We start from the raw sequence: 15,459 nt of genomic DNA on the forward strand, positions 1-15,459 counted from the left end.
AGTGCCATCCAGCTCTGGGATTTTGTGATCCCTAATTGTAGGCCCTTAGGTTGACCTAACAAAAAGTCACTGCCTGGCAACAATTCCAGGTGGCTAAGACAGCACGCATTTGCTAATCACCACTGATGTTCCTGCTAGCTCCACATGCACATGAGCAAGCATTTATTAAGCACCATGGACCAAGCACTGGGGATACAAAGACAAAGAGATGGATTACAGAGGAGGAAACAGATTCAGGGAAGCCACTGGTCACCCCTCCTCCGGACTAACGCGACAGCTCATCTGGCCTTAGCTCTTCCTTCTGCATCTTACTGACCACATCCCTCCTGTGCTCAGACAAACCCAACAACGGCTCTCTAACATCCGGGACCTTCTCACACTCATGCTGAGTTCTTTGGGAACACCTGCTTCTGGCCATTTGGAGGCTGTCCTTTGCTCTATGCTGAGTCTCTTGCTCTTGACTTTGCCGACTTTCCCTGGGCATCAGTTGACTGAAGTCTTTCTAGGTTTCTCTAGACATCACATTTGTACATTCATGGCCCACAGTTGTTCAGCCATCCTCCAGTCCAGGACAGTGAGTATTCTGGTGTAGACTCCAGTGTATACCTGTCAGTAGCCCAATAGCTTTTCAGGAGAGGAGATGGCCATCTCCTCTGATCCAGCACTGGCAAGTCTGGCCTCGACACTGAGCTGATAATGATTTTTTTTTATTACAGCTTTTTATTTTCAAAATAAAACCTTGTGTTTCAAATTTTGCTCTCTCCTTACCCTTCACCCCTTCCTTCTCTTAGACAGCAAGTAATCCAGTTTATGTTAAATAAGTACAATTTTTCTATACATATTTCCACATTTATCCTGCTGCACAAGAAAAATCAGATCAAAAGGGGAAAAAATGAGAAAGAAAACAAGAAAAAGAGTGAAAATGCTATGTTGTGGTCCCCACACAACTATCTCTGGGTGCAGATGGCCCTCTTTATCACAAGATCATTGGAACTGGCCTGAAGCTGATAACGGTTCTTAAGAAATGGTGAGGTTCCGAAGAGGAGCATTTCCTGCAGCGCAGGCTGAGACTCCTTGGGGAGCATCAGCAAAGTCTGGACAGCCCAGCTCCCAGGACAGGCGAGCCCACTGCTGACTGCTTTTCCCCCAAACAGGAAAGAGATGATTAAGGCATAACATCATGGAATGAACGCTGGCCTGGGAAGTCAAGGGCGCTCATCCATCAAGTGAAAAACTTGGACTGAAGGATTCTGGAGGCCCCTGCAGCCCTAACGTTTCTACTTTGGATCCGGTCAGTTGTCCATTTTGGACTATGTCATCTGTTTCTGGGCGGCCCTTTACCTGCTACCAACCACATATATTTGAGGGCTGAGTTTGGGAGAGAGAAAGGAGGAAACATCAAGAAGCAAAAACATTAAAATGACTTTTTGACACTAAATACAATCTCCCTTCTTTCTCCACAATTTCGGACGTCGAAACGGACCACTGATACTGCAGGGTGAGGCCTTGCCTTGTGTGAGAATGGGATTTAAGTGAGGATTCACTCTTTCAGAGTTGTCCGTTGAAGGGACCTAAGTCAGGATGACTGGGGATGGCCTGGGTGGCGGGGAACGATCCTGCCATCTCTGAGCTCTGGCCAAGCTCTGACGCCCCCCACAGCACCTGCTGCAGCTGTCTGTGAGGTCCCTGGAGCAAACTGTCCTCCCCACCCGTCCCACGGGCAGTCTTCACACCCTTTGGGCTCACCAGGATGCGCTCACACGTGCTTCAGAGCTAGGGGGAGCTCCTCCTCCTGTCCGGAGGGTGGCAGCCTCTGACAGGCCAAGGCCCTGGGCCCTGAAGCCCTCAGTTCTCTGGCTCCCAGCCGAACAGGCCTTATGGGCCTCAGGGGACCGCAGGTGCTCGCGGCCTTCCCTTCGCCCCTGGGCCCCGGGGCTTCTCCTGAAGGACTCTCCCTCCTCTAGCACTTGGGCCGTGGTGTGGGAGCCCTGGTCTTCCTGTCTGGCTCCGCCACGCGTGGGCAGGCCGCTCCCTCCCTGCACATGCTGGTCAGGACCGAAAGGCCGCCTTCATAAAGGCAGGCCTCCCACACAGCAGGAACGTGCACCCGAATGAGGAACGAGCGTTGATCCCTTTTAGTAATTTCCTCTCCTAACAACACAATTCCTTGCAAGCTAGGGAGCGCAGACGACAGAGGGTTGGACGGACCTGGAGGCCGGAGGCCCGAGTTCAAATCCTGCCTTAGAAGCAATCACTCAACCTGTGGCCTCCGTTCCCTCATCTATCAAAGGGGCATAAGCGCAGACATCTCTCTTCCGGGATGTTGTGTGAAGCGGAGTGCTTTACAAGCCTTAAAGAGGTATATACTTGTGTCCGGTTAGCACTCCTTTTGTAGTAAATATTTCAGACTCCCTTTTCTGGCTAAGAGGATCAGCTGATTAATCGGTCCGCAGGTTATTAACGCACGGACGAGATGTCTCTCTCTAGGACCAATAGCCCGGCTCCTCACGGTCTCCTTCGGGTCTGCTCTCCGGCTCTCACGGGATTTTTGGTCATCTATGCATTAATCACTTCCCCTGCCCCTCCCCCCACCTCTCCCCGGCCATCCAGATCTGCCCGGACCCCGATAAAAAACGGTGACGAGAGCAAGGAGAATGCTCCAGGACTGTCTGTCCATCAAGTCCTGCTCTACCCCACCCCCTACCAAAAAAATAAAAATAAAAACCCCGGCCCTGGAGGAAAGGCAAAACCCCGAGAGAGGAAGAATTCCTCCTCCCCACTGTTGTATGGGGGCAGGTATCCCCGCAGCCAGCAGAGCCACGTGACCTGCCCCCCCCCCAGTCTCTGGGGCTACAGTAAGCAAGGCCCGTGGGCGACCTGAGGAATCGAGGCCTGCGGCACCCCTCCCCCCGCCCGCGGGATCCATCGGGACCAGGCGGTTTGAAGGCTCGGACCCGGGCAGGCGGGGCCCCGGGGACGCTCCAGCCTTTCTCGTCAGGCCCCGGCTCCTTCCTGCCCATCTCCGAGGCCGCCTCCCCCACGTGGGCCGGGAACCGTCCGCCTCCGTCTCCGTCCCCCCACGGATACTCTGACCGCAAGCAGCTGCGCCGGACGGAGGCGGGATCGGAGCCGGCGGGTCACATGGCTGCGGGATCATCTCCTGAAGGAGCCCGTGAGTCACTGGCCGAGGAGAGAGGACGCGGGAGCACCGGCGGAGGGGGGGGGCGGGGCCCAGAGCATGGGGCCGAGGAGAGGCTGCTTTATCTGGGGAAAGGGTTCTGGAGTTTGGGGGTGGGGGAGGGGCGAACAGGGTGGTGGGAGAGCCGGCCCGGAACCCAGAGCAAGGGGTTCGAGTCCTGCCCCTGAAACACGCCAGGAGGCCGGAGAACTCCCAAGCTGCCACGCGAAGGAACGCTGCCGCGCCTGGCCTGGGACGCCCCCCCCCAAAAAGCACAGGCCCCGCCCCCATTCACAAATCGCCGGCCTTTGTACAGCACACCCATTTCTGACCCTCTCTCCCTCCACCCAACGCGCAGTCCTGAAAAACGACCGCACACCGCGAGGGCCTGGGCACCTCGGGGCGCCCGCGAAGGCTGGACGTGCGCTCCCTCCCCTGGGGTAAGGCCCTGATTCGTCCTGCCAACCCCAGTGACTCACACACGCTGGGAGGGCCCGAGTTCGAATCCCGCTTCTGACACTTCACCGTGTGGCGGACCGCAGGGGACCCGCGTCTCCGCACTCAGCTCCCCGTCCCAGGACTGCTGTAAGGAGACACTGAGAGAACTTTGAGATAAAAACCGCTGCTGCTGCTGCTGCTGCTCCACCGCCATTACCGCCTGCGCACGCTCTGTGCCCCGGGGAGCCGCGGGCCTTGGGCCGCTTCTGCTCTCACAGGGAGCCGCGCTGGCTGGTTCGGGACTGTGCGGACACTTCCGCGCTGCCCAGGGGGCCGGTGACACGGGGATCCAGCTGACCCGGCCTCGGGGAGCAAGAGCTGCCCGGCCGTGCTCTCTCGGCTCCCCCTCCATTTTCAGCCCTTCCGGTCTTTGTGAATTTTCTGGGGGAGATAAACCCTCATAGTGCTTTTGCTCTGCCTCTCTGGCTATCAGTGCTCCTCAGCGCTCCTCCCTCCCGCCTATCCTCCTCCTGAGAGCTCCCTGGGCACAAAGCGAGGGGAGGGGGGTGCCCCCGGGTGGTCATGATCCGCTGGAAACGGCGGCGTTTCTGTTTGCCGCCGATCCCAGGATCAGGGGTCCGCATCCCTCATTGTAGAGAAGAGGAAGCAGGCCCCAGGAAGCCGAATGGCCTGTCAGGAGCCGGGCCAGTGCTCTCTGGCCGGAGCCCTGCAGTGAGGCCGGAGTCCAGCTTCCCATTTTACAGATGAGGAAACCAAGGCCCAAGGAGGTCAAAGACCACAGAGTAAGGAAGGTACGGAGAGGATTCTCACCCTGGCCATTCGGCGTTGTCCCAAGACTCTGGAGCCGCCATCCCACAATCCATTCCTCCCCCAAAGAGGAAGCGAAGCCACAGAGAGCGAGCCTTTGTGCGCGGCCTTCAGGTCTGCGTTTGGTCAGACTCTAGTTCACTGCTCCTCACACCCCGGCAGGCAGAGCTGCAACGTCCCCATTTTACAGAGGAGGGAACGTGGGCCGGAAGTGAAATGACTTTCTCCGAGTCATCCGGACTCTCTGGCCTTCCTGACTGCAGGCCCCGCTCGGGCCGTAGTGGCTGCAGAGCCGGGAGTGCACGATAACCCATAGGCAGAAAGCATGGGCCGCAAAGCCAAGGCGCCGGTAACTCCCTTCCCGAAGGCCCCGCAGTGAAGCGTCCGGCTCATCGTCCGCCAAGCAAGGCCACAGAGCAAAACCCCGGCCCGCCGCGGGCCCACGGGGGACCACAGCGAGAGCCCCGGGCCGCCGTCCCGCTATCTTCTACCAGCTGAGGGCCTCGATAGCTTCCTTGCTGTATGGTTTCTTTTCAGGCCTTCCCCTTGAAAATCCCTTTTAAGTAAGCGGTTTCTCCCTCCCCAGTCCATGAAACCCAGCCCGTCCTCCTGCTCAGCGCCCCCTGTCGGGGGCAGTGCGTCCGCACGGCAAGGCCCCTTGACCTGGGCCAACTGGAAGTCGTCCCCGTTTTCTCACTGCCAGTAAAAGCTCGAGTCCAGAGCGCGCTCCAGGGGGAAGCACGCAAGGCCTCCCTGCCCCTTCTCCCGGGTAGGGAGGCTCTCAGACCTCAGATCCGCAAGGCCGAGTTCAGCGGGAGCAGAGGAGAGTATTTCCCTTCTCCAAGAAGACAAAAGCCGGAAACAATCAGCGCGCAGAGTGACCCCGTGTCCGTTCCTGGAAGGACGACTGATCCCCCAGCAGACCTGGCCAGAGGGGAAGTCCCAGGAGGAGAAGGCCGTTTCAGCCCTGCCGGGCTTCCAGCCAGTGGTCAGACTCCTGGAGGCCGGCTGCCCGACATCACGGCCCCGTAACGGAGCGGCGTCCGGGGCTCTCCCAGCGGGAGCCCTCCGTCCGAGGCGGGGGAGGAAGGGGGGACGCAGAGCTAAGAGCCGGAAGCCACGGAGCCCGCACCGCCGGCCGAGGTCAGCACTAAGGGTGTCACAGGACGGATACTGAGCACCAAGGCCAGAGTCGGGACCAGCGGGCAGAAGGAGAGGATGCTACTTTTAAATTCAAACAAAACAGCAAGACGCACCACTAAAGGAACCAAGATAATCAAAAAACGAGGGAAATGGGAGCTCAAGAAGGACGTTTAAAAACCCTCCTCTGGATTCTCAGCAGAGATGAGTCATCTACCTTCCAACCGACCCACAGCACTGGGAAAAACATCCATGTGAACCAGCTCCTGCCCTGTCCAACCCCTGCCTCCCAGCCAGCATTGCTGCTTCCCCGGGGCCACGGAGCCAACTGCAGGAGCATGAGGAGGCTGGCTGCCCCTCCTCCGCCTCGGCCCGGACCACAAACCAAGTCACAGGACGAAGCCCTCTGCTGTAGTGGCCAGGACAGCCCAGCCAGGGAAGGCCTCCACAGGGACCCACCCGGCCAAGGGCGAGATCCCAGGCCTGGGAGGGAAGTGCTGTTAGTACTTTTCTGTTCCAGAGGAGGAAACAGAGGCAAGCAGAGGGAATGTGACTTGTCCAGGGTCACACACAAATACCCCTTGAAGGCCAGATTCAAACGCATTCTTTCTGACAACCCACTGCCCAAACACTGCACTTTTCCCCTCTGCATCTGGCTCTCTTCTTGACAGAAGAGACAGGTAGTCAAATAAATTAAAATGCTCTTTTTTTCTGAAGGGTACTTTGCAAAAGACAAAAGTCACACAGTTCTGACTTTCTGTTTAAGTTATATTTCTGTGATCAAGCTCCCTGCCCAGAGCCGCCATGGCTGTCTGACAGAGCCCACGCTCGGTGAAGACAAGTCCCTCATCTCTAATTTCCTCAACATAAAGGGAGACCAACACTACTGACAGCCCTGACCTCCCGTGGGGCTGACGAGGTCAGGCAGGAAGGACAACACGAATGCAGGGGGAAAAGGACCGGCAAGTATCAGCTGTGCTGGTCACTCCAGTGAGGAGGGCGATGAGTGGACAGCCGGTACTTGCGACGCCAGACTAAGGCCCCAGACCTAAAGATTCAACTAGAGCCTCAGGATGCATGAGTCTCTCCCAAGCTTTGTTTCTAACTGTTTGCATTCTGTGCCCCACACATCTAGAAACAGCCAGTCCTGCTGGGGAAGGAGCCAAAGAAGGAAAGCATTGGGGGATGAAGGCCTGGGATGGTGGGGGAGGCCATTCTCGGGCCACTCCGGCGCTACTTCTAGAATTCACCAGGATTTTTTCACAAGCGCTAAAGGCTGACCTCCTTAGGCCACTACATAAGTAGGAAATGTTTTGCTGAAAATTCCAGCACGCCAACTCCCCATCAATCACACATGACTGAAGTTTCCTCATCTGTAAGATGATGACTTTTCAGATTCCTAATTCTGATAGGTCATAAAGCCTTATCAGCGCACACACACACACACACACACACACACACACAGTCTCTGAGCCTTTCTGTCACCCCAATTTTCAGGTTCTCCTGGTACCCTGGTCAGATCATGAGAATATTCTGCTTTCTCACACTCTCAACCATCTCTTCTTCCTTCATTCTCTCTCCTTCCCAGCCATGTCACTGTCCTATCTTTAGGAAGCCCCCTCTCCCATCCAGCAACAGAGAGGGATGAATGTACTTTTTACCTAAGGATCATATTTGAGGGACTCCATCTGGGCTCTCTGGGTCCTCCACAATGCCCAGCTCTATTCTAGCCATGAGGCTGCTGGAGCCTCTTGGTTCCTCTCCCTCCAAAGTCTCTCTCCCTCCTCTAGGAGAAGAAGCTACCCCAAGACCGTCGGAGTCCCCCTGACACACCAGGCTCAAAGTATGGGTTCATTCCCGTGATTAGCCCCCAGAAATCTCTTCAGATCTGTTTGGTGAGCTAGACACTTGTGCCACCAGCTTCTTTCCCATTTGTTCTGTTCCATCTCCTGGCACCAATATGGGTCAGTCTTCCCCTGTGGGCATTCATGACCTGTAGAAAGGCTCTCTCCCCTCTGCTGTGCTTCTGACAGACTCCGCTCCAGCCTCTTCCTTCCCTCCCCGTCCCCCTCTCCCACCTACCTCTCCGGCTTGTTATGAGAAAGACTGGCAGCAGGGACCCCTGTGATGGACAGATAAAGGGCACTTTAGAAGTGGTGAGCTTCATCCCGTCCTCCCCTCACTTCGGGCTTCCTATTTGTCTGGAACAAAACAAGAAAGAGGCTCTCGTGAATCTTTGTGCTCTCTCCTCCCTGCCCTCCCTCCCCCGAGCCATTGGATTCTGCCTAATAGGGCCTCACCAGCCATCTGCACCACTCCCCACCCCATCTCCCTTTGTGCGACAGAAACAAAATCCAGGAGCCTTCCCAGTGCCAGGACTGAGGATGGAATGATGACTCAGAACGTTTCGAGAGGGGGGTTTGGGGGGGCTGTTTTTCAAGCAAAGTAACCGGTGTCAGCCTCAGCTGGGACTGCGGGTCCCTCATCCAAGCCACTGGAACCAGCACGCTCCTGAATTTGGAAAGACGGCTCCCCAAGTGGGATTTAACTTGATCTCTCCTCAAGGCCAGACACACATCACAAAGGGAAATTAATAACCACCCGGCTGGGAGGCCAAAATGCAAACCTTTCTGTGAGGTGGAAGCCGTGTGTCTGAATGGGGTTTCTCCTCCCTGCCAGGAAACGACATATGGGGACTCTGGTAGGACCCGCCTGCAAATTAACCCAATGTCTAAGGGGGTGCCTGAGCTCTTTATGTGCTCAAACAAAACGGGCAAGGCAGAGAAACACTGATCACCCAGGAAGCCAAATGGATTTGAGGGGCAGTGGCGCCCCAAAGGATTCCTTATTGGACTTTTAGGGATGTTGAGGAAAGATGGGGAATCAGGGAAGAAAAAGAGTGGGCCCTATGGATAATGTTTGACAACTAAACATTTCAAAGGGCCAAAAAAGTGGCCAAAAGAGCTCTAATGCCAGAAACCCATTGACTGAGAGACTAGAGGAGTCAGGGAGTAAAGTTCCAGTGCCTCCCCATTCTCCAGCAGTTCTCTCCATCTGTATCACTAAAATTGGCTTGGACAGCATTACATCTACACATGATGTAGTCACCAAAGTGGGTCCCGGGGCAGCTCATCGCTGTGGGTGGGGGGAGGGCAGGGAAGAGTAGGGAGGAAGGAGAAGCAGCCCGCTTTGTGACTGAGAGATACAGCACTGCCACAAAAGAAAAAACATGGCAAACACTGGCCCTGACATCAAGTCCAGCCCAGTGAGGATGTGGGTCAATAGACAGTAGTTGACAAGAGAATCTCATGTAAATGTGATAGTTACAATGAGTTACAGTAAACACAGAAAGCATGCCTAAAAACGTGGCAAAATCCAGTAAAAAGCCAACCCCCCCCCCCAACCAAAGGTCACTGCTGAGGGAAAGGAGAGACAGAAGGGAAGGGAATCATCTGTTCTGGGCCAGGCAGATTAGGAAATAAGAAACAGACAATAGTCGGGGCTGGGAAGCATCCCGGAGGCTGCGGCTGAGGAAGCTCCATCCCAAAGTGGCAGCCACAGCCAGAGATTGGGCATCTGCAGCTCCCACCCTCCGAGACCCGGTCTCAAGGGCAACATTTGTTTTGGGCAGACATTGAATGCTGCTTCTTGTGCCCTTCAGAGGAGCCGCTGCACAAGTCAACAAGGCAGCCTCTGTCATGGCCCAGCGCTACCAAGGCCGCAGATCCTCATCGGCTCCGGCACAATCAAGGCAAACCGATTCCAGACGAAGGAGCCCCACCTAGCCCTCGGCCTGGCCCATTAACTCCGTCCTTAAAAACCCCGACAACAAAATCTCCCGGTGCTCCCCTTCCAGATGCAGTTCCCAGGACCAGGCCTAGCTTCCAGACATCCCCTAGACTTTCTCCGCTCACATCCATAGCCCGAGGGCCACTTTCTCCTGGCTCTTCCCCACCCCCACAAGCCCTGCCCACAAAGCCACGACCATTCCCGGGCCCATCCCAGGGTGGGAATAGGGTGGGGGTCGGGGGAAGACCCCATTCCCTCGGAATGGCAGGTCCTGGGCATGAGCCTCGGAGGCCCAGATGCCACGGGCCCCAGACAGACGGACGGGAGGAGGCAGCGGACAATGACGGCCTGGGAAGCGGCCAGGAGCCCAGGAAGGGCGATGACATTCGGGTAATGAAAGCCAGGAAAGGACACGGGAAAAGGGCTAGGCCCCCCAGAGCAAAGCTGGGGAGGGGAGATGGCCCCCATAACGGGGACAGAGCGGGGAGGGGACGCCCGGGGCAAAGCTGGGGATGAAGTAGAGGAAAGGGCCGGGGACTCCCAGAAGCGACGGTCCTCCCGGTAACCAAGACGGCGAGGGGGTTGTGGGGGACCCCAGGTAACCGGCAGGGAGGAGCACAGGCTTTCCCCAGACGCAAGCTTGGGGAGGGGTCCCTGCGCCGTGGCTGGGGCGGATGCGGGGACCCCCAGGAGTGAGGATGGAGAGCGGGGGACCCCGTAAGAGGGACAGGGAGGGGCAGGGCACCCTCCAAAGAAGAGGAGACCCGGGACTAGGAAGAGGGCAGAGGATGGGGCCGTCCAGGAGAGAAAGAGACCCCCACGTTGGGGTCTTAAAATGATGTCAGGAAAAAGACCCCTAGGATCAGAGCTGGGGAAGGGTCCCCCAGAACCGGGCCCCAAGAGGAGCATCCTATAACGGAACCGGGGAGCGGGGCAGGGCCGGGGACCGCACTGACCTGCGGCGGCCGAAGGGGCTACGCGGATGCCCGGGCCGTGCCCGCCCTCGCCTTCTCCGTCCTCCTCTTCCTCCTCCTCCTCTTCCTCCCGGCGGCGGCGGCGGCGGCGGCGGCAGCGGCTCCGGCTCGGGCCTCCCGGCATGAACCCGGCCGAGGGGCGGGCGGGCCGCGGGGCCGCGGAGGGGCGGCCGGGAGCGCGCGCACGGGCACAGCACGAGCACGAGCACACTCGGGCAGCCCAGCCCCGGCCTGGCCTGGCCCGGCCCAACAAGGGGAGGGGGCCCGGGAGCCGGCGGCAGGCACCGTCTACAAATTCTCAGACTCGTACTCAGGCGGAGCTGGGGAATGGGCGGGGCCGGGCGGTGCTGGAGGGCAGGCTCTGGTTTGGTCTCTCCCCGCACCCCCAGCGCTGGCCTCCCAAGTGCTGATCGATCGATCGATTGATTAATAATTGACTTGCGTCCAGCACCCTAGGGTGGTGTCCGCACTTTGTTCCCCATCCGACGTTTTCCTGGCAAAGATAGGGGTTTGCCAGTGCCTTCTCCAACTCACTTTACAGATGAGGAAAATGAGGCAGAAAGGGCCAAGTAACTGGGCCAGGGTCACACAGCTAGGAAGTGCCTGAGAGGGGATTTGCACTCAAGAATCTTCCCGATTTTAGGCCCTGCGATCCTACCGAGCCCAGATTTAGAGGCTGGCCAATGGAAAGTGAGCTCCTAGGAAGCACGAGAATGGCGTGAAACGTTGTTCAGTGAAGGGATCAAATCCTCTCCCCAAACTAGCTGTGCGACCCCCTGGGCTAGCCATCGAACTCCTGTGGCCCTCAGCGGCCTAGAAGTGGCCTCTGAATCCATTCTGGCCTTAAATCAGCGATTCCCAGAGCCTAAGAGCATTCAAGGTCAAGCCTCTTCCCTGATGGGTGACCCCCAGGAGTCTCTGTGTCCATCCTGCCCACCTCACCCACAGCTGTGTAGACCAGTAAAATCACCGGTTGGATCAAAAACCCAATCAAAACCATGTTCTCATAGCCTGGAGGTGAACACTTAATAAATGCGGGTGGAAATGGATCCGGGGGCTGCAGACCCTTATTTTATGGGTGAGGAAACAATCTCAGAGAAGCGATCTCCTCGGGGAGAGCCGGGTCCGAATCCGTCCCTTTGTTTACCTCGGTACAAGACTGCCAACGCCCCAGAGAGCTTGGATACAAGGTAGCAAACCTCACAGACACGCAGTGCGGAGAAAGGCCCCCGGGGCCCCTTCTACCTCCGCTAGAGGAGCCCCTCTCCCTGAATTCAGAGGTTTAATGAATAAATGCTCGATGCTCGATGAGCCAATCACTGCTCGAATGGAGGAACCGCGAGTCACCGAACCCGGTCACGAGGCTGGTCTCAGTTGTCACTGACTCAGACGCCTCACTCCTGAGCAGCCTCAGTTTCCTCCTCTGTACAATGGGGAGGGTACCTGGTTACTAGAGGCTGGATCAGGCATCTCCCACGCTCCTCCCGGCCTGCCTCGGCTTCAAAGCAGCCGCCTCAGGGGGAAGCCTGGAGCACGTCCAAGGGTCTGCACGTTTAACCGGGCCCTCAGGCCCGGACCGGAGGCTCCGATGACCCCAGATTTGGAGCTGGGACAGACCTTAGGGCCCATGTGCCCAGCCCCCTCATCGGCTCGACAACTCCGAGCCTAAAGTAGCGTCTCCATCTTCTGAAGTACAAGGGTACTATGAGCTGTCATAGCCCACTCCCTAGTCTCTTTAAAGAAGCCCGTTAGGGCTTCCCCTCCCCCCCCGAAGATGAAAGCCGGCTCCGCCGGCACCCACAGGCTATAGTACCCAAGGAGCGAGACAAAGACCGCCGCTCCAGGCGGTCCCACTCTCGCCCGGGAAGTTATTTCTGAGCTCCCCGGGGGCCTGAGACGTAGAGGCGGAGAGCAGCCCAGAGCTTCTCCGGGAAAGAGGGTTTGGGTTTTTTTGGTGGTTTTTTTTTTTCCCCCAGTTCGTACATTGCAGACACTCCCCAGAAAAGGAAGTAAGAAGGGGTGGAGCCCCAGTCCTAGAGCCCCCACTCCCCACCCCCTCCCCCCAGCCGGGGCTAGCACCAGCCCATCTCTCTTCCCAGCGCCTCCCTTTCTCTAAATCGCTCCCTGGTCAGCGGAGCGTCTCCTTGCGGACCGAGAGCCTAACAAGAGCACCCTTCCCTCCGCTCGCCTCGTTCTGCTCCCCGGGCCAACTCGGGAGGGAACAAAGGCTTTGCCAGGAGCTAGCTGCTCGGGCAGCGGCGGCAGCGGCCGCCTAGCCCATCTCTCTTCTCGTACCCCGCCCCCCCATACAGAAAAGAGACAGAGAGGGAGAGACAGAGAGAGAAGGGAGACAGAGATAGAAACAGAGAGACACAGAGAGACGGAAGGAAGGACGGAAGAGAGACAGAGACACGCACAGAGACAAAAAAAGGGAGAGATGGGAGAGAAGAGAGGCAGACAGAGAAACATACACAGAGAGAGACGGAGACAAAAAGGAACAGAGAGGGGGAGAGACAGAGACAGAGAGAAACAGAGATAGAGACAGAGAGAGACATAGAGAGACGGAAGGAGAGAGGGAAGAGAGACAGAGACACGTACAGAGACAAAAAGAGACGGAGAGAAGAGAGGCAGAGAGACATATACAGAGAGAGACAGGGACAAAAAGGAACAGAGAGGGGGAGAGATAGAGAGAGAAACAGATAGAAAGACATAGATAGAGAGACACAGAGACGGAAGGAGGGAGGGAAGAGAGACAGAGACAAAAAGAGACAGAGAAAGGGACAGAAGGGAGAGAAATACAGAAGCACAGAGAGAGACAGAAACACACAAAGAGAGACAGAGACATAAAGAGAGACGGAGGGAAGGAACACACACACACACACACACACACACACACACACACACATACACACACACACACACACACGGGCCCAGAGAGAAAGAGAGACAAAAAGAGAGATGGGGAAGGGGAAAGGAGGAAAGAGAGACAGAGACACACACAGGCACAGAGATAGAGAGAGATGGGAGGGGGGGGACAGGGGAGAGGGAGGTGAACCTGACATCTGCCTAAGTTACTGGAGGGACCGGCCAGGAGCAGCAGAGCGGTTCTGCCCCGCAAAGACGGGGGATTTCCACCTATGGTAACCTCCAGGAAACTGCACAGAGGCTGAAACCTTGGAAAGGAAGCACTCCTAGACCAGAGAGAAACGGAGAAGGGGAGGGAGACCGAGAAGGGGAAGGCACGCACCCAGGAAACTGGCAGCTGCAGGGTGTGAAGTTTGGGGAAGGAAAGACCCAGCGAGCTGCGGGGCGAAGACCGTTCCACCCCCACTTCTAGGAAATGACAAGGATGGAGCTATATGTGTGATCGAAATGCAGTTTCCTACACAGTCCTCGTTTTCTGTTCTTTTGTACATCAAAAGTTCGTGTTTGTCGAGAACAAGGCGGGGAAGGGGATGGAGTGGGCAGAGAGCAGCGTCTCTCGCAGGCGGGGCTCCTCCCCACAAATCCTGGATCAAAGGCTTCCCAAACTACCCGAGCAGGTTGGGTTCCTGGCGACCCAAGTCGATTTTTAAAGGAAAACCAAGTCAGCATCATCACCTCTTCAGGGTAGGAGGGGGTAGAGCTCCCCTTCCCTTTTCTCCCTTCTCCCCGTCTCACATCCCCAAACATCCTCCCCATTCCTTAGCGTCGTGTCTGACACATGGTAAAGCGCTTAATAAATGCTGCCAGACCGACTGAGCCAGGAGCACTTCTGGTCTCCTGTGGAGAAGTGGCTCTTTTCCTCATCATAGTCAAAGCCTCCACGTGTGCCCTTAATGCACATGGTTTCCTCCCTCATCCCCGCTCTGATTTGCAATCTCTCCCTTTCTACTGGCTTCTTCCTTGCTGCTTAAAACAGACCGTCTCTCATTGTCTTTAAAAAACCTTCACCAAGGGACAAATTATTCTACATTTATGCCCATCAGCCCTACTGAAATCTTCCCAGCACCACTGTTGCCTTCTCCCTTCCACATCATAGGTCACCTGATCACTTTGTAGAACTCCTTGTTTTGGGGTCTGTGAACTTAAAAAAAAATCGATATGTATATTTCAACATAATTCGTTTGTTTTGTAATCTTATATAATTTTGTTTTATGCGTTTAAGAGCCAATTTTTAAAAGAAGTCCTAAAAAAAAAAAGAAAGAAAAATAAATAAATAAAAAAGAAGTCCTGTAGGTTTCACTAGACTGCCCCAAGAATCTGTGACAAAAAATTAAAAACTGGGGGGGGAGGGGGGCGGGGAATGCTAATTGAAAATTGAGGAAGCTAAAAATTGGAGGTCTGGTGAAATAATCTCTATCATCTCCCTGCAGTTGTGAAAGGCTCCAAATGTATACTGAACCATGAATCTGTGAGATAGCACCACTCCAGGAATCACTTCCCCAGCTCCCAGTTTCATTAGCAGATTGGGGAAGGCAGTTGGCTTTTCCTTTTCCCTGTTCTATCAGGGAGCCCTGATATTTCTAGTATGATTGTATCTGGACCCCAACAAGTGTTTTCTCTCTTCCCTCCCAAGTGCGATTCCCTGTGAGGGACCTAGCTTCAAATCTCTGATTTATCTGTGAAACCCTAAATCCCTCCAGCTAGTGAAAACTTACTTGCTTTGCCAATCAGGTATTCCCTTCTCGATTCAATCAAAGAAATTCACTATAACCTCAGTTAATTTACTTTTTCATAACACGTTCCTATTGAGCAAACTCCCAAGCTTTTAAGTTACCAAATAAATTAATAACTTAGATGTTATAGACCATATCATAATAACAACACTTGTGCAATGCAGAAACTCTTTACAAATATTATCTCATATTAATCACAAATAAAAGGTCAAGGGAAAAATTATCTTTCTGATATATGGATGACAAAAGAAGGATTAGAGAAAATCATAGGAGATAGTTTTAAATGCTTAAAATATGAATTGTTTGCAGAAACAAAACCAATACAAGTAAGATGAAAAGGGAGATGGTTGCCAGAGGGGCAATTTTTGTCATCAAGTTGCTCTGATAAAGTTCTCATCTTCAAGATATGTTACCCATTCAAATTCAGAAGACCAAGAGTCATTCTCTATTCAAC

At 55.3% G+C, this 15,459-nt stretch overlaps 1 protein-coding gene across 2 annotated transcripts in view; it reads right to left on the reverse strand.

Annotated features, from left to right (window-relative positions):
• PIK3CD (phosphatidylinositol-4,5-bisphosphate 3-kinase catalytic subunit delta) overlaps nucleotides 1-15,459 on the reverse strand; it is a 66,516-nt gene that overhangs the window by 15,890 nt on the left and 35,167 nt on the right. For both annotated transcript variants that reach the window (XM_074306335.1, XM_074306334.1), the window contains exon 2: nucleotides 7,667-7,785. The gene's annotated coding sequence lies outside the window, so the exon portion shown is untranslated. The remainder of the gene's footprint in view (nucleotides 1-7,666; nucleotides 7,786-15,459) is intronic.

This window comes from Sminthopsis crassicaudata, chromosome 3, assembly GCF_048593235.1.
Source record: "Sminthopsis crassicaudata isolate SCR6 chromosome 3, ASM4859323v1, whole genome shotgun sequence".
Classification (NCBI taxonomy): domain Eukaryota; kingdom Metazoa; phylum Chordata; class Mammalia; order Dasyuromorphia; family Dasyuridae; genus Sminthopsis; species Sminthopsis crassicaudata.